The 18,170-nt window shown below is 48.8% G+C and overlaps 1 protein-coding gene across 1 annotated transcript in view; it reads right to left on the minus strand.

Annotated features, from left to right (window-relative positions):
• Nucleotides 1-12,931, minus strand: part of RAD54L2 (RAD54 like 2) — a 64,792-nt gene extending 51,861 nt beyond the window's left edge. Inside the window, exon 1 of the mRNA XM_084269397.1 lies at nt 12,833-12,931. The gene's annotated coding sequence lies outside the window, so the exon portion shown is untranslated. The remainder of the gene's footprint in view (nt 1-12,832) is intronic.
• Between the last annotated feature and the right edge of the window lie 5,239 nt (nt 12,932-18,170).

Here is an 18,170-nt window from a genome sequence, read left to right on the forward strand (position 1 = left end):
CTGCACACCATCCACAGAGTAAACACAGCTTCACTCTTCCTTCGGTTACATGTCTGCATTTCACTACAAAGAACTGCAGAGGATTGGGAGTTTGGTTTTGATGCCTCATCTTTCTTCCTCTTTAGGAACTGGACTTAAAACCTAAGGTTTTGGTTTATGCAGTTTTTAGAAAAAGGAAGAATTCAACATGGTTTTGTTCATCTTTCTTCCCCACCCCACCTCCAGCAATGATAATTGCACTGGCGATGAGAAAGCATTACTTATGCCACCTACAGTTTACCAAAGAAACTCAAAGACAAGTAAAAAAAGAAAGAAGAAAACCAAAAAATCCTCAAGTAGGAGGAAATGGAAATAAACAGTTTTGAACTTGCATGATATGAAGATGACAATTAGCATATGTTAGACCCGAGTTGCTCCAGTCTGTCAAGCAATCAGACATTAAGCTAATTTTTATTGGATTTCACTGTAGATTAAAAATCCATTAAAGGATTAAAAACTGTCAGAAACTTGGGTTTCTTTCAGAGTCATTCCCTCCAACATCACACTCTACTTGCACAGTGCTGGAAAAATTTACAGTAAATGCCACTTCTAAAGGTCAGTGTTGTGATGGTTTTGAGAACAAAGTCACCAAAACCTACTGATCTTTGCCTTCCCCACCAAACAGGTCACAACACAGCAGTCACACAGATCCTTGTCTATCCAGCACAAACACAGTAGTTGTCACAACACTTAGGATTGACACTATAGGAGCTCACATGGAAAGCAACTGGATGAAATAGCCTCCTGTGGGTTTGTCCTTAGCAATGGAATCGCCACTTTGGTTGCATTTCGCTGGCTCAGAACCTCCCAATGGTTTGGACAGGCCTGCAAGGGAAAAGAACGCAGCTTACTGCCTCTCACTGCACAGTGCAAACAGTCCCAACGCTCTGCTTAGGGCATCATTTGCATACACACACAAACCCCACCCCAATCAGAGATAATAGGTATTCTTTCCCAAAAGAAACCAAGCTATGAGTCTCATGACATACATATTACATGTTTAGCTTATGAAGTTGTGAGAGTACATGACTCTCTATACTTGAGCTTGCTTTCAAGAGAGCTTTAAAGCAGCACAATGCAAGTTTGGCTGAGAAGACAGGCAAATATTAACAGAAAGTTAATATACCCTGGGGGTCACCATACCCTTCTGGTAAACACACCCAACTGTCCAGTCCCAACGCATGCTGAACAGGACATTTGTTACCCTTAGGGACGGGCACAGGCACATCCCTGGTGCTAAGAGAGGAAGGGGCAATTGAAAAAATTGAATATCAGCAAATTATTAGGAAACACAGTAAGAATCATAGAACCATAGAATGGTCAGGGTTGGAAGGGACCCCAAGGATCACAGAGCTCCAACCCCCTGCCACAGGCAGGGCCACCAACCTCCAGGCCTGGAGCTACACAAGGTTGCCCAGGGCCCCATCCAACCTGACCTTGAACACCTCCAGGGATGGGGTACCCACCCCCTCTCTGGGCAGCCTGTTCCAGCCCCTCACCACTCTCTCCATAAAAAACTTCCCCCTAATATCCAATTTAAAACTTCCTTCCTTTAGCTTGAATCCATCCCCCTTGTCCTGCCATTGTCTGCCCTTTTAAAAAGTTGATTCCCCTAAAGTGAATAAACACCATGACAATCATCAACAGAGTTAGCTGCTGGCTACTAGACACAGCTCCTAGAATAAAAATGTCACCATTGCCCAAACTCATAAATTCATTTAACTTTCCTAAATACTAGGAATATCTTTTGGAGCACTTGCTTTTACCAAACAGACAACACTGCAGAGACATCCCTACCCACGCAGAATCCCAACGTTATGTTTCCACAACTCAGAAGCAAAACGATAAAGAGCATTCAACTGTGATCTTCAGAAAAACCCCCACCCCAACTGTACCCTTTTGGGTGCTGTCTCTCTCTGGAAGTTAAATGCAAGTCTCAGCCAGCAGCTGAGGGAAACTGAGTGACCACTTTTTCTATCAAGGCTCATTCAGCGTTTGCAAATGCTGCCTGACTGGCAGCCGTACCCGGCGAGCAAGTACAGAAGGAACCGCAGGCAAACCGGTCCTCCTGTTGACATGTTACCATCCCCAGCGAAGGGGACCATATGTTGTAAGAAGTCAACATCCCTACACTCAGCTGCTGCTATCTCCCAAAATATAACAGGAATGGAATTTCTTGTCCTGTCTCTGTTCTTCCTCCCCTCCTCTCGAATTATTAGCTGAATTGTTAGTCTTCAATCAAGGTCGTCAAGTCATCTTACTCAAGCTACCCACTCATCTAATTGTAGGAATGCCTGATTATTACTGATTTGGGCTGAACTCAGAAACCTGAAGAGTAAGTATAACTCTTGATGGGGGTTCCCAGGTACACTTACTGTCATGCTTTAACAGTGAAAGCTAATTACACTGCACTTCCAGAGCAGATTTACTGGCAATACTGTAAAACCTCACTCAATTTCATTCATCGTCTTCTCTCTGTTAGGGACAAAGGAGGCAAATGGCAAAAGTTAAAGACTTCCTGGAGGATGCACCTCTGGATGCACTCATCACTATGAGTGCATGGAGATATATACATTCACAGAAAGGTTCCATGCTAGCAGCAGAAGCCAGCAGCTCTGTATCTTATTCTGTTAAAATAAGCGTTTCACTGACCAGATATATTGATTTAGTTGAAACAGAAGATCTCCTCTCTCCCCTGTTTTTAAAGGGCTATGGTAAGCATGGGAGGAAGAAAAAGGCACCTCTAAATATATGATTTTTTTCTTTTTTGAAGGGGAGTCAAAGAAACAGTTTCCTACAGAGTCTACATGACTAAGCAGATCACCCATTTTCTCAGCGTTCTCTGCTCGTTATCCGGGTCTTATTTCTCTCAAGTAGTTAACCATTGTCATTACAGAATAAACAATTTCAGGCCACATAATAAAGGCCTTAGTTACTTATCCGTGGAGAACAGGATGTAAAGTTACAGTGGAGAGAAACTTAAAAATCCTGGGTAGGCTAAATATTCCTATGCATTGTCCAGAGTTAAGAGCTCCCCCCACCCCACCCCACAAAAAGCTTCCCCAGGAAATTCTCCTCCAGAGATAACGGGACCACATCCCAAGACTGGAGGAAAATCAGAAACAAATATATATATACATTTATCTTCTGAGATAACAGCTTTTCCCCAAATATCTCAAAAGTATCTCACTTTTCAACCTCAAATCCTCTCTAGTCTACGCCACAGTCCTCCTGCCCCCCGTCTGCGAGGCAGTCGCTCTACCCTCTTTAGCCCTTGGAACACACTTCAGGCACTAAGTGCTGAAAGGCACTGACTTTGTGAGGTTTATTTTCTGGTCCTGCTCCTTCACTTTGTGGACACCTATGGACAAGAAACTTAAACCCCAACTGATGACACCACTTCCAGCAGCGAATTCTTGATTTACGAAAATATTCTTTGCTCCTTCTACCCCCCACACCCCAACAGCCTGTGCAAAAACTCACTTTTCTTATTTCCTATGCCTGGAAGCTCGTGTTTGGTTGCTGAGGGGCACTCCATAACCCTGGCACTTTTTTCTGAGGAAGGAATACACAACTCTCCCATGACTCCTGGAAAGAAGGTGCCACAGCCAGGCACCTTCCCACACGAGTGTTAAGTAACGATGTGGAAAGGGTAATCTAAACCTCTGGAAAGTTTCACTACACCATGGGTGCTGTATCTTTGATCAGCGAGCAATGCAGATAACAAATGCAAAGACTAAATAAAAAGTGATAAACAGAAATAAATGAGAGCGACAAACAGAAGATGGCAACCAAAACCTGATGCTAATCCCATCGATTAGAGAGCCAGTGACAGTGACAGACAGTTTTAGATCTCACAAGCACCAAAAGGGCAATAAACATTTGGCCTTGATTGAGTTACCCAGTTTCCCTCTTGCTGACTGCAGCCTCCCCAGCCTCGGACACACTCTGCACCTCAGCTGCTCTCACCCACCAGCACACCAGTCCCATATTGTGCCAGCACCACTACCTGCATGGCTGGACAGTAGCGGATTCTGCCCGAAATCCAGTTCCCAAATGTAATTCACTACAAAGCTGTAGTGCAGGCACAAAGAAAAAACCCAGTCAAGAGAGTGGGGAACGAGCAGCCCTGGGTACAGCCTGATGAAACTGGCATCACTTCCTGGTCATGGTCCTGGCAGCCAGAATGCTGCTCCACATGAGAGGATGGGTGGTGCTTTGAGCTGAGAAAGCAAGATGGTCCTTGTGACAAAACTTCCTCACCTTTGTTACAAACACTGATCAGAAGGATGTGTCCAGGGTGAGACACGAACATTCTCATATTTAAGCCTGACATTTGTCCCCTTCTTTAAATAGTCATGGCATCATTATGTGGTTTGTGTGGAGAATGAGCTATTCCTGAAGATTGTTTTGTTGGTTTTTTTTTTTTTCTAAATTGAAAAATCGATGCAATTGCCACTCAAAGGCCAGAAGTACCATAACTTATATCATGCAGTTACAGACCCTCGCTGGGCACTGCTAACATCTCTCTCCCCAGAGCAAATACTTTTAATCTGCCCAGCACTCAAAGCAAAGTACCAACAGACCTCATCACACAAGTCCTTCACATGAAACATTGTTAACCATGGCCTGTACAGAATCATAGAATATCCTGAGTTGGAAGGGACCCATAAGGATCATGAACAGCTCCTTGAGATTACATGTGGGTACTAGCATTAAAGGGGCAAAGAAAGGATAAGGCTCTGCGCTGAGGAGCAGAAGATAAGCTTCCCTGACCTACAGGAACTGGTAACCAGTGCTGAAAGACATTTCTCCAGGTCAGGACAGGTCCTCCTCTAATGCACTCAAGCAGGACTCATGAAAAGAACACCTCTGTGCAGTGACAAAGCTAAGCAATGTGGTCTACACCATGAGAACAAATGGGTGATTTCTTTAACCTCATGGAGAGGAGTTTGTTTTGGCCATGATGCCCTTACCTGCAGTCAAGGGCTAATTTTGAGCAGTCAAAAGAAATGTCACTTGCTTCAGTCCTCTTAACTTCTTTGTTTTCATGTTGTGCTCTATTATGTCTGGGCTAAGTAGATATTCCTGGGCTGTCCCAGAGCACAGACCTTTCCCTGAGATCTTCAGGGAATCAATAATATATTTTTTTTTGACCTCAGAATCTTTTGCTTCTACACTACACTTTGCTGCCTGACGGAAAAGCACAGCTCCTGGCATGCAGACTTGCCTTCCCCCAGGAGCAGGGCCCCCAAGCCATCCCGTGCAACCAAGGGCCGCTGTGCAGTTCTGGCCACCCACCCACCCACCCACCCCAGTTTAGGCATGGACAGAGGCCCAGTCTGAACATGAGGGTTTGGTGTGTGCAGACACTCCTGTGCTTGTGTGGCTGCACATGCACTCAGTATATGTGCAAACAGCCCTCATACATACCTTTCACATGAGACTTCATACTGACTCGAAGGCTTCAAGAGACAGAGACACCCTAATTTCCCTTAATAGGTACAAGCATCTTCCTAGTGCCCTCAGTGGTTAATCACATTCATTGCTCACAAGCTCTGCCTCTTTCCTAATTTGAAATAATCATGTAAAGTTCCAGGCACTCTCTGGTACCATATCTTTTCCCACTAAATTAAAGAGCCCATTGGTATGCTGCCTATTTTGCCCAATGAAGACTGAGAAACTTTTAGATACCTCATGATAAGCTCAGCTAACCGAGCACTTTAAGAAAAGGTTTCATAACAAGTGACTTCATCACCCAAGCATCATTAAGTACTACAAGGCTTTTGTTGCTTTTGAACAGTCCTTTAAAAACAGTAACATTACACCTAGTCCAAATATTCCTAAACCTTTGTCCTTATTCAGTACTTCCTGTTGTGCTGGATGCACATTAGTATTAAAAAGGTAATTAGCTTATTTTGGTAGCTCTCCTATCTACAGTGTTGCTCTAAGGTCTCACATACTGCAATACATGTGCTAAGCTCCTGCCATCCTTTCCAAGGTCAATGGTTTCTGGAAGCCTGATTCTTTATTCTTGACCTACAGCCTTGGGCCTCTTCCACAAGGTGCTCAACTTTGTGCTCCAGCTCTATAAAAACACATGTGGCCCTACCGGACCCAGTTACCCAACCAACTCATAGGACACTGTACAGCTGCCATTCCTTCTTCATGCTTCACCACTCAGCACAACCTTTACATAATCCACAAATTTGATCAGCTCTAATTTCATGTTTTCTTCCAGGCCACTGATCAAAACACTGCAAAGCACCAGACTACTACAGATCCCTGGAAACCCTTCCATTCATATGCCCTCTCCCACATCTACAGTTTTTAATCTAGATTTTCACTCACTGACCATACATAAAACTCTATCTGTTGAAGAAGATTCACTTTCCAGCAATACCCTCTTGATTAGTATTGGAGGAGGAATAGGGATAGAATCATTAAACACACGTGCAGCTGTATATTTGATGCAAGAGTTTTAGTTATAAGTATTTTATTTTAACCTTCCAGAGCATCAACACTCACCAGTCCTGTACCAGGAGCAACCTTACTTCACCAATTTTGAGTAAATCCTACCACCAGCCCTCTGAAAAGGATTCCTTTTTGTGTAATATCCTGTTTTCCAAATTGACTCAGCAGGCTGTGTGAGCACCTCCACCCCAAAATCCCCTTCCAGGCTTTTTCATGTTCATAGGTTTTGTTTGGTGTGGGGTTTGCTTGGCTGGTGGTTGTTGTATCAGCCTTTGGGTGCAACACACAGCTACAGCAATTCACATGAATTCAATACACTTTTAACAATTTATGTATTCCAGATTCAACAATTCCAAATAAACTAACCCATACTTAATTGATGGTGATACCTTGGACAAGACCTGAGTTTCTCTGAGACTGGAGAAAAACGTCTGATGAATTATCATGTCTCTAAAACATTATTTCCACAGTTCTGATGGGCTAGAAAAGCTTTCTTGACAAGCAAAATTACTAGGCAAATATTTTCACTGTCAAGGGAAGAAAGAACAAGTCAAGATTATGGCACAGGTTGCTCAGAGAGGTGGGAGATGCTCCATCCCTGGTAACATTGTCAGGTTGGACAGGGCTCTGAGCAACCTGATCTAGCTGAAGGTGCCCCTGCTCTTTGCAGGGGGGGTTGGACTACCCTTGGTACCTTCGGAGGTCCCTTCCAACCCAAACCATTCCATGATTCTGTATTACCTCCACCATGTTTCACTCCTCTCCCACACTGCACCTGCCCTACAAACCCTTGGTACCTGATCAGCCATAGTGGCCAAGTAACAGAAGTTACTTACTCTAAGTTTCTGTTTATCAGTTCTGCCCTTGTACAGCCCCGGTTCTTTGTTAATTAGATCCAGCTAGTTCCACAGAGAATGCCAGAGTAAAGTTATCTGCTTGTAATCTGCCAAATCACTACAAAACCCCTTTAACTGCTTTTGTAAGTACCTCTGTTGTTATGTAAAGCACATTGTTTTCCACATCAGATCTCGATCAAAGTCCCCCTCATGTTCAGTGTGCCTTGTCTTACTTGTAAGGCAAGAAAGCATGTGGCCACACTGGGCTTTCCCAACTTTGATTTTCTACTTACCTGCCAGCAAAAGTCCACCCCAGCATAGAACCGATTACAGTGGCAGAAGAGAGCTTCTGTTAGTATGTTTAATCCTTGGCTAGAAATTTCAGTTACAGCAGGAAAATGGTTTTGTGCCAGTGTTTTGCATCTACTAAGGCTTCTACAGCAGTACCACTGCATGTGAGCGTGTAGAGGAGAAGGAGGAGATCAAGTCCTATCAGAAAGGAGCTGGTTCACCTCATCAACTCTCCTTCTTTTCAAACAGGCGTTCAAGAAGCTAATGGGAACTGTACTTTGCAGCTCAAAAACTCTTCCTAGGATCCAGGACCAGAGCAGCGGGCACTGTTTGTAAGTTTGAACACTGCTCTGTTTATACTGCAGGCCACACTGATAGCATCTCACATTTCTTCAGCCTCCTTTTGCAGCAACTGGCTAGAAGTCTTCCCTTGAGGTTTCTGCATCCTTGAATGAGACCTTCAGTCACAAAGTTATTCAGCACTTTTCTTGAGCACAGAATCAATACTTCCTCCAGACAGGCACATACCAGCCTCTATGTCTTTTCTGATGTTTGAGTAACCAACACTCAGTAATATCTAAGTCTGCTCACTCGTTCTTTCTTTGTTTCTTCATTCAATCTTGCTGAACAGCAGCTCCAGGACAACCTGACAGGCCACCACAGTGCTTCAAACCACCACTCCTACTTACACATTTTAGAGCACGCTGAAAATGCTGTTATTAAATCTAAGTGATGAAATGCTCCCCCCTCCCACTTCAACTGACTTCTAGTTACCTTCAAAATGCCACGAGGCTTCTGGAGGTGTCAGACTGACCCCAACTCCAGCACTGCTGCTGAGCAAGAACAAGATTTAAATTGTCATAGTTGCTCTGAGATTACAATAGCACTGAATCAGCCTCACTGGCAGGACTAAACTGACATTCTGCTGTTCCACTTCAGGCATACAATTGAGTCAATGGCACGGCTGACCTTCAGAAATGTCTAAAAGCCTATTTTCTATATTTTGAGGTATTTTGCAAAGCAAAAATTTTTGATAAGTTTTATATCTCCATGACTGAAAGCAATATGTACTTTTTCCACACACACCCTTTATTTTCCCCAAAAAACTTGTTTCAACTTCAGATATTTTAATTCCACTAGTTAATAGGTGTGATTAGTTTCTGCTGGTTACCACATATGAAATACTGATCAGTAACTTTCTTAGTGCTACTTAGAATGAGAAGTCACTAGCTAGTTTCCTTAAAAGAGGGATGACTTCAGAATCCCCAAACCCACAAACCACCACCACATTCTCAGAAGTCCAACCAACTTCTAAAGGTGCCTCTTCAACAATTTCCCCGCCTCTCGTGGCTACCTGTACTTCCACCTTCTTCCTTCTCACAGCACGTAATGACACCTGATTCATCAACTAATTCTGTCCCTTTCTCAAACAACAAATGGTGTTACTTTATCATTCCCCTTCACCTTTAAGATTCTGTTTCTTGATAAGCACAAAACCCTAGAAACTAAATTTAAGATCTCTTAAATTTAAAAAGAAATTAAATTTTCATTCAGTGGTTCAAATCACCTACACGTTGAATAGCATGTGCAGAATCTGCTAAGTTCAAACTCAAATACTGGTTTCTACTTCTATGTTGGTGCGAGTACTCAATAAACACCGATTTGGGGGGCAGGGGAAAACCACAGCTCTCCATAAATTCTTATTTTTATACAGCTAAATGTGTTGCTTAAACACAAGTTGTTGTCTTGCAACGAACGTTCTCTGAAACAAGCCCAGCTGTAATTAACTCAACAGGTTTGATAATCAGGAAAATATTGTGTAGAAACTATTTTATGTAAACAGAAAATAGATATCATATCTGTACCAAGTATCTAGGAATACCAAACAGGACTTAACCTCTGCAGGGACCAAATTCTCCAGAATTCAGTTTAAAGAAGTTAAACTCTCTGTTAGCAGAGAGTACTTCTGCAGGGTATTATCTCCCCAAAACTTCTAAGCACCTGAAGGAAGAAATGGCACTAACACAACTGCACTGCACCTGACAGCATCCATACAGAATATGGCATCTAAATGCTCCATTTAACTCGCCCGCACGAGCAATACTGTTTGGAAACAGCTTCCTACATTATTACATTCTGGATTTCAATTGGATCAAATGAGAGTCAACTCAATCCTCATGGGAAAAGTCTCACCACCACCCCCGCCCCTCCCTTCTTCACCCAGTAACCTGATACATCGCGAGGAGGTATCTGAAATGATGTCATTTTGAGAAGGAAAGTCAAGGCAACGCAGCACCCGCAGACCTGCCGGCGGGAGGCACCACTGGTCAGGGTATGTGTGGCTGCACAGCATTAGGGAAGGACAGGTAGGCGACAGTCACCACTAGTGACAACTGGAGTGTGTGGGAAAGGATGGAAAACCACTGCTCAGTGCTGTAGAAGGTGCAGTTGGAGGCACACACGCATTAGCAAGGCTCTTGTCAGAGACGCGTGTCAGGAGGGTGAGAGACGACGGTTGCACACGTGTGTCCACACGTACACACATGCACACACACACACAACACGTAACACACATGGTGGACAGCGAGCTAAACATGAGTCAGCAGTGCGCCCTGGCAGTGACGCGAGCTAACAGCCAGGAGCACAGCCCGCCTGGTCAAGGAGAGCGATCGCTCCCTTTCACTTGGCACTTTTCAGACCCATCTGAAACTCCACATGTGAATTTGGACACCCCCAGTACAAGAGAGACAGCAATAAATCACAGTGAGCTCAGTGGAGGGCTACCAAGCTGCTCAGGAGGATAGAGCACTTGATGCGTGATGAGAGGTGGTGAGAGCTGAGATTGGGCTGGAGAAGATAAGGCTTTGTGGGGGGCTGGGAGCGCATCTCACACCTACACGGAGGTTACCAAGAAGACAGAAGGCTCTGCACGGAGCTGTGCGGCAGGAGGACGCGAGATGTAAACTGGAAGAGCAGAGGCTGTGACCCAACACACAGAAAAGTTTTTCCCTGTGAGGACAGTGAAGCACTGGAACAGACACTGATGAACCTTTGTCTTTGGAAGACATGAATGAACAAAGCCCTGGTCTGAACTTGGTGCTGATCCCACTTTGAGCAGCAGGTTGGATTAGAACCTCCCGAGGCCCTTTCCAACTTGAATTATTCTGACTTTAACTTGGGCCCTGGGGAACACTACAATGGCCTGTTAAAATTTGCTATGCCAGGCTATACCTTTCAAATCTCTAATAAAATGCAACCACCATTGAGACAAAAAAAAACCCCACGTCATCTGGTTGTTCTCTGCAAAAGAGCACATGGTGTTCCAGTCCAGGATCGGCAATACTCTCAAATATCAAAACCAGAGTTCCAGGAGACTTTAGGGATACAGAAGTTACTGGTAACCCAAGTAGAACACAGGGGCTAAAGATCCAGCTTTTGGGAGGGGGGCAGAAGGTGGTATTCAGTCTGAGGCAGTGACAACCCAGAAAACATCACACATCCACAACAGCTCTTCCTTAACGCAGCAACTGCATTTTTCTTGGGAATTTCACATTCAGCAGCTACCATTACTGAACAAGCCCTATATTCTAATGCTCATACGGCCACAGCATAAGAACTGTGTGTTCAGGATGTATAGCTTCACACCCGGGGAAAGGAGGAAGCCTCACTTAGCAAACCCAGACCAGGTCACAGCCCCCATCAGAAGTACTGTAGCAGTCTAAGCAGGCTGCTTTGTTCCACTCCTTGGCTGGGTGCTACTGCCCCTAGAGCAGAACTGCCAAAACAAAGGGGGCTTATTCTAAACTAATTAATTTTGCATTGAAGCAAGCAGAGAGTGCTCACAGTGTCCGTTACTCTAAGTCAGGGAGGAGAGGGGAGTTACCACCTTCGACCAGGCAGCAGGAACATCTTCAAGCAATACAGAAGTTTCTGCTGCAATTTCCTCTGGGCTAAGTTATTATCTACCAGGCACAATGCTTGGATAACTGTACAAAAAAATATCCAACAAGGAATACCACACGTTAAGAAAGTTAAAAAGGCAAGAAAGATCATTAGCACCTTATTAGCATTAGAAAGGAAAAAAGAGTTCCATTATTTCCTTGTAAAGATTTTTTTTCCAATAAAAAATCCCCACCTGCATACAGACTAAAGTGACGGCTGAAGAACTTTTTACAGCACCAGTTTCGTACACATCAACGAACGAAGGGGCAGGAGGGGAAATCAATGGAGTTTGTGAGTATCTTACAAATGTGGGCACTGAAAGAACCAGTCATCAACACCGCTGCCAGCAAAGAGCAGCCCATGAACTGCTCCACGGAGGGAGCAAGTTAAAGAGCAGTGAGCCAGGGTCAAGCAAGAAGAGGTAACAGCTCCCACAGCCGAGCCCTCTCCCTCCAAAGCCCACCAAGGAGTCCCACTGACACCAGATCGTTACTTTGTGCGCTTGTTTCCCGGCCCCACAGATCGCCGCCTTCGGTCTCAGCAGGAGCGTGGCAACGGCTGCGGCCCAGCTCAGCCGGGCTCCCTCAGGCTCCGCACCCTCCTTCCACGCCGCGGGAGGCAGGTGCACCCCCCGAGGCAGCCCGCCCACGGTCCCCCAGCCCACAAACTCGCTTAGGCCGCGGAACGCGCCGCGCACCGACCACAACAACTCCGCGGGATGCTGAGGGAGGCGGCGAGCCGCGCTGCCCTGCCGGCCCCGCACACCGGGCTCAGCGGTCCCCGGGCCGGCCGCCCGGCTCCCACGATACCCGGCGGTGCCCGGGGGTGGGGGGGGGCGGGCACAGCCTCAGCCCGACCCTCGCCCCCTGTCTCGGCCCGGCAGCCGCGCGGCCCCGGCTGGCTCACACCGCACCCCCACACCCGGCGGCGCCGCCCCCGGGCTCGGCGGCCGCCACATCCCCCCCGGCCCCTCTCAGACCGGGCGGCGGCTTCCGCGCCGCACCCACTCCGCCCCTGCCGGGCCCGGCAGCCGTTGTCCCGCCACCCGGCCCGGGTGTCCGCTCGCCCACCGCCACAGCCCCCCCGTTCCCGGGCCGGGCGGCCGTCGCCCCGCGCCGCTCCCCACACACCCCCAGCGGAGCGGGGCGGGGCAGGCGGCCGCGGGCCTCCGCCGGCGCGCCCCTTCCCGGCCCGCTCCCATTGTGGCGGCGGCGCCCCCGCCGCGCTGCACCGCACCGTCGAGCTCTCACCTCGGCGGGGGGCTGCGGGCCGCAGCGGGCCCCGGGAGCTGGCGGCCGGCCGCCCGCCTCCGTCCCGGCCTCAGCAGTCAGCCGCCGCTCGGGGGCCGCATCACCCAGCGTCCGGCCCCCCCACCCCCCGCCGGAGCAGCCGCAGGATCCCCCGGGCAGCAACAGGCGCCTCCGCCGCAAAGGTTCCGCAGGGCGGAGAAAGGTTCCCCCTCGCCCCAGAGGGCGGGAAAGCGGCGGCAGCGCCGGGACGGGGCGCCCCGGCCCTGAGGGAGCTCCGCTCCCCTCGGCGGCCGTCAGGGCCCGCTGGCCGCTGGCCGGGGCTGCTCCGCACCGCCAAGGCCCGCTCGACCCCCGCGGACTCCATCCACCGCCCGGGCAGGCCCGGGAGCGGCTGCCGACGGGGCCGGTGTACGGGGCCGGCAGCACACCTGGGGGCTGGGGCGGGTGTCGGCGGGAGCCGCGGCCGGAGGCTGCGGGGCCTCCCCGGCCACCAGGCTCACCGGCGGGAACCTCGGCTGCTGCCGTGAGGGGTGTCACTGCGTGGGGCAACCCCCCCTCACGAGATGCTGTTAATTAGCTGCGGGGTCCCATGGTAATTAAGGCTGTGGGGCCTCGGGGGATCTCTCTTCCAGCTTTCCCCTCAAGGCACCGACTACACAGCTCAGCTCCCGGGCCTTGGCCTGTCAGGTCCTAGAAACCTCCGTGTATGAAATTCCATCAGGCTCCGAGCTCCAGCGCTGGACTCCACAGGAGAGAACTCTTCCCTCATCCCCAGGCTGATACAAGACACATTTATATTGACAACCGCTGCTTCCCATCCTCCTGGCACGAGCCTGGCTCTGTTGCTGCCGTACCCTCCCCATCCTTACTGGGGGACCACCACTGAGCCTGGCCAGACCCTTCTCCTGCTCAACCCACCCTGTTGCCTCAGCCCATTGTGTCCCAGTGCTTTCACAGCCTCCACAGGACTCACTTCAATTTGCTTCTTTCACACACTGTGGGCATCCAAAACTGCACCCAGCATTTCAGATGTGCTCTAATGAGCGTGGGGTAAAAGGGAAGCTCATCACTTGCCCCCACTGGCTACCCATGCATCCCGTGGATGCAACCCAGGTCTATAACAGCACAGAGCCATCTGACAAGCAGTGTGGCCACGGGGGCTTCAGCACAGCATGGGGTATCACAGGAAACCTCCCCATGCAATCACCCATAAATCTTCCACAGGACCTTCTGGCATCAAAGTCCAGGTTTTCCCTCCCTGTGACACAGAGGAGACATCAGAGAGAGGCAAGACAGCAGAGGCCTCAGAGGCAGAGTGGAACAAGTGCAAGCTAAGGCAGGCAGAAATGCCCACAGCAGAGCAGAGAGGAGTTCTTATTGGCTTTTCTTCTGCGTTACATTAAAAACCCGTCACACTTAAGGCATTAGCTCCACAGCAGCATTGACAAGCACAGCCCAGCTAAGCAGTCTAGCAGCCAGAACCTCCTTGTTTCTGTGAAGTTAACTATGGCAGCTAAAACAGGCCTAGAGAACTCTCCTTGGCTTCTGTAGGTGTACCACCATCACCTTTCAAAGTCAATGAATCTTTGTGATCCGATGTCCATGCTGTCCAGTGGATGTGTTGGGCTGTGTTTGGCTCAGGGCTGCTGCCAGCACAGCCCCACTGCAGTGTTTGCCCCCTTCGCACGGCTCCACATCACTCCTGCTTCCCCAGCAAATAGCTCACAGTCCAGCCTCAGGACACCCACATTCACCACACTGAAGCAGATGCCACCAATAACTCCACCAATAACTCCAAGCAGCAAACTGCTGGTTTGCAACACTGAGGTTGGAGTTACAGCATCCAGACAGGACTGGGGTGGAACACTCAGGCATTATTCCTCAAGGAATAACAAGTACCTTCCAGTCCCACCACATGTGGCAGCTCCAGCTCCTTAAGCAGGTACCAGCTGTCCTCTTCTATCCCTGTGGAAGATTAGGTTGAAGAAGTGACCCCTCCCACAGTAAACAAAGTAAGAAATGGCCTGAAATCTTCTAAGCAGGATCAATATTTCCAACCCAACTTGTGCAGAGCAGCCATCCTAACATACCACCAAAAAATGCCACACAGACAAGTTGATATGGTTCCTGAGGCCAGTGGCTGATTGCTCCCCACAGTGGCACACCCTCTGTCCCTCCCTCTTGTGAATATCCCTGGGCACCTGCAGCAGGTTTGCTCTGAGCTAGGCAGGCACCTGCACATGGGGAAGCTCCCTTACCCAGGTCTTGGGGAAACACTAAAGCAGAGGGAGGTGGAGCTCTCCTCTTCCCTTGCCAGACTCGTGCTCCAGCCCACAGCAGTTGTGCCAGTCTCAGGGCTGACACAGGGGAAGCCTAAGGGGAGACCCGTAAGATCTGTGGAGCATCTCAGTTTGACCTGGTCTTCCCATGACATGGTTGCACACCAGTATGTGGGGAAATTGGACTCACAAAATCTGTAATGGATCATTTCCCACCAGGGTCCCAGTCTTCCTCCAGCACCCCACGGCACCAGGCCTCCTCCAGAGGTCCCTGCGCATCGAAGGTACAGCAGCACCTCATCCCTAGGGATGAATAGAGCTGACCAGTGTCCTACAGCTGGGCCCCAGACATTATCTTAATGCAGGGAAGGCCATCAGATCTCAAAGCAACAGCTTCGACTTGTCTTTAACTGCTCATATCATTTACAGTCTGAACTGGGTTCCTGGGCAGTATCGCTTACATGGATTAGGAGCTGTAGAGGACATTAGTACAACTCCTCTTCCTGAGGTTTTTACAGCTTAATGGACAGGAAGTGTTGCTGGTGAGCCTCCAGCTCCTGACGCTCCGACCAGAATCTCCCCCAAAGCTCCCCATCTTCCCTTTGTGCTTTTTTCTGTCCTAGAATCACTCTCAATTAACAGTACAAAAATAAAACCGATGTCATCCATCCCTCCTAAGCTGCACATGCATTATTCATCAACATGCCTTAATTGATTCTCTCATAACCACGAGCACTTCTGCACTTGGCTATGTCATTCTTGTCCAGCAGAGCACAATTTGTGAAGCTTTATGCTACTTGGAAAAGGCACTTTCAAAGTGTTACCTTTCACAGCTTTTCTGAGCAGATCTCCAGGTTGGATCTCCATACATAGAGACATCAGAACTTAGTTTTGTCTCCAGACAAAAGCATCCATCAAGTTACTCTGCTGTACTGGTGCTCAGTGTCCTGACAGGGAGATCAGCACTGCTCTGGATACTCTGGGTCCCCTTTCCACATCTGGGTCTTTAAAAGAGATGGAAAACAGGATTTGGGAAGGTGTCAACACCGCTGAATAAATGCTCATGTCTCAATATGCAATCCACAGAATGTGTAAGGAGTTGAAATGCCCTTGCAAAAACTTTCCATGAAAGTTCCAGAAGCATCTCCCAAACCTGCTCACCTTGCCACAGGGGACAAGGCTCTATGAAGGTCGCCTCTAGAGCAGGAGAGAAAATACATATACCATCAGGAGGGTAACTCAGCTTTGCCTTCAGTGCCCTGACACTGAGCTGCCTCTGGATTCTCCCACCTGAAGCTCTGCTCAAGAAGGGGTCAGGAAACTGAAAGCCAGTGGTGAGATGCTGGGAAACAGCAGACACTGGTAGGGTGCAGTCTGAATTTCCCAAGCAGCTGGGAGCCAGCAGATGCCACTCCATTCAAAGCATTTAACAGATCACTAACCCCGTCACTGGCACAAGCCTTGGGTTTGAGTGGACCATAAATCACAGCATCATTTCTTGAGTACTTTAGTGACAGGGTTACAACAGCTACAGTGTAATTCTTACTGCTGGTGGACATGCTCTTCCTTCCATCCTTCTCTTGCAAGTGTTGGGTCTAATCTGTGTCACCTGATGGGGAGAAGGCACAGTCAGCAGCGTGTCATGCTGACACTACTGATCCTTCCTGCAGACCTTCCCTGGCCAGTGGTGCTACACAGAGCTCAGCATCACACAACTGTTCACCTGCCTAACCACACCTGCATTGCCCCCTTCTCCACGTGCCCTTTCTTGTCTCTGATTTCCCCATTTCCTCAGCTGGTGCTTGCTCCAGATGCTGTTCACAGTTCCCTGTGCTTGCTGCTACGCCAGCCCACCGTGGGAGAAGGGGATGAACTCTGGCCAGTCCTGCACTCACAGCAGGCACATCCAAGCCGCAGGACAGGAAACCTGTGGGTGCTGCCAGGCTGCGTCCTTCCTGAGAGGAGGACTGGAGCAGCCACGCAGAGGGGAGGAAAGTGAAAAATCAGAAAGGGTTTCACCTATTGCTAACGTCACACTTACTGTAACATTAAGCCTTGGTGGAGGAGTTACCAGGGCCCCTCTCCTCAGAGGGCCCTGCTAGGTGCGTGGCAGTTCAGCTTCACAGGCATTCAACCAGCACCGTTGACACTCAACTTGGATTTCGCGGTCTGCAGCCCTCGGCTTTCCCCGCTAGAAGGGGCTAAGAACCAGACAGTGGAGAGCAGGAACAGGCTACTGGCAAGTTGATGGCAATCCTCATCGCAGGGAGCAACTCCAGTGCTTCCTCCGCACATTGGGCTCCGTGCTGGCCCCAGCCAGAAGAGATTCAGTGTCATCACAGAGTGAGATTTCTCTGCTTGGAAAGCAGGTGTTTGTTTTGCTTCCTTAACCCGGTGGTGAGCTGCTGTGGGAAGGATTACAGTACTGCAGTGTTGCAATGCCATTGCATAACTCATTATAACACAGCTCATTCGACACATTCTTCAGCCTTCAACACCCCATTCTCAAACACTGGGTGATACAGTCAGGTGCAGCCATCCAGAGCAGGCAGCAGGGAGGTAAAGCAAGTCATCACCTTGCCAAGAGGAAGGTGGAAGGGGTTTCAATTTCAGGTCAGGGAGAAAGAAGTTGTGAGGATACACAGAACAACAGGTGGGAGTGAGGGCTCATCAGAGGCTGTGGTAAATTTAAAGAAACAACAGGGGCAAGTTTGAGAACTAACATCAGACAAAGCTTTATTAGTAAAGGCCACTCGGTTGCTCCCTGCAAACCCCACAGCAGGGCTCACCCTGCTCAGCCTTACAAGGACAAGGCCAATGGGGCCGGCAGCTCAGCCCTCCCTGCAGAGCCCCCAGAGACCTGCGGTGCTCAGACTTACCCTGGAGGGAGGCAAAGTTCAACATGCAGTGCCAGCACGTGTCACCACATCACTGAACTACCTGTAAAGACCCCTTAGCAAACTCACAGCAAGGTCAAAACCATTTTGAAGTTACATAGTTTTCTTCTCCCCAGGCTTAGCCAGTACCACACACTGTGATGCAACCAGAAGCAAAATACA

The sequence above is a fragment of the Gallinula chloropus genome (assembly GCF_964237585.1).
Source record: "Gallinula chloropus genome assembly, chromosome: 12".
NCBI lineage: Eukaryota > Metazoa > Chordata > Aves > Gruiformes > Rallidae > Gallinula > Gallinula chloropus.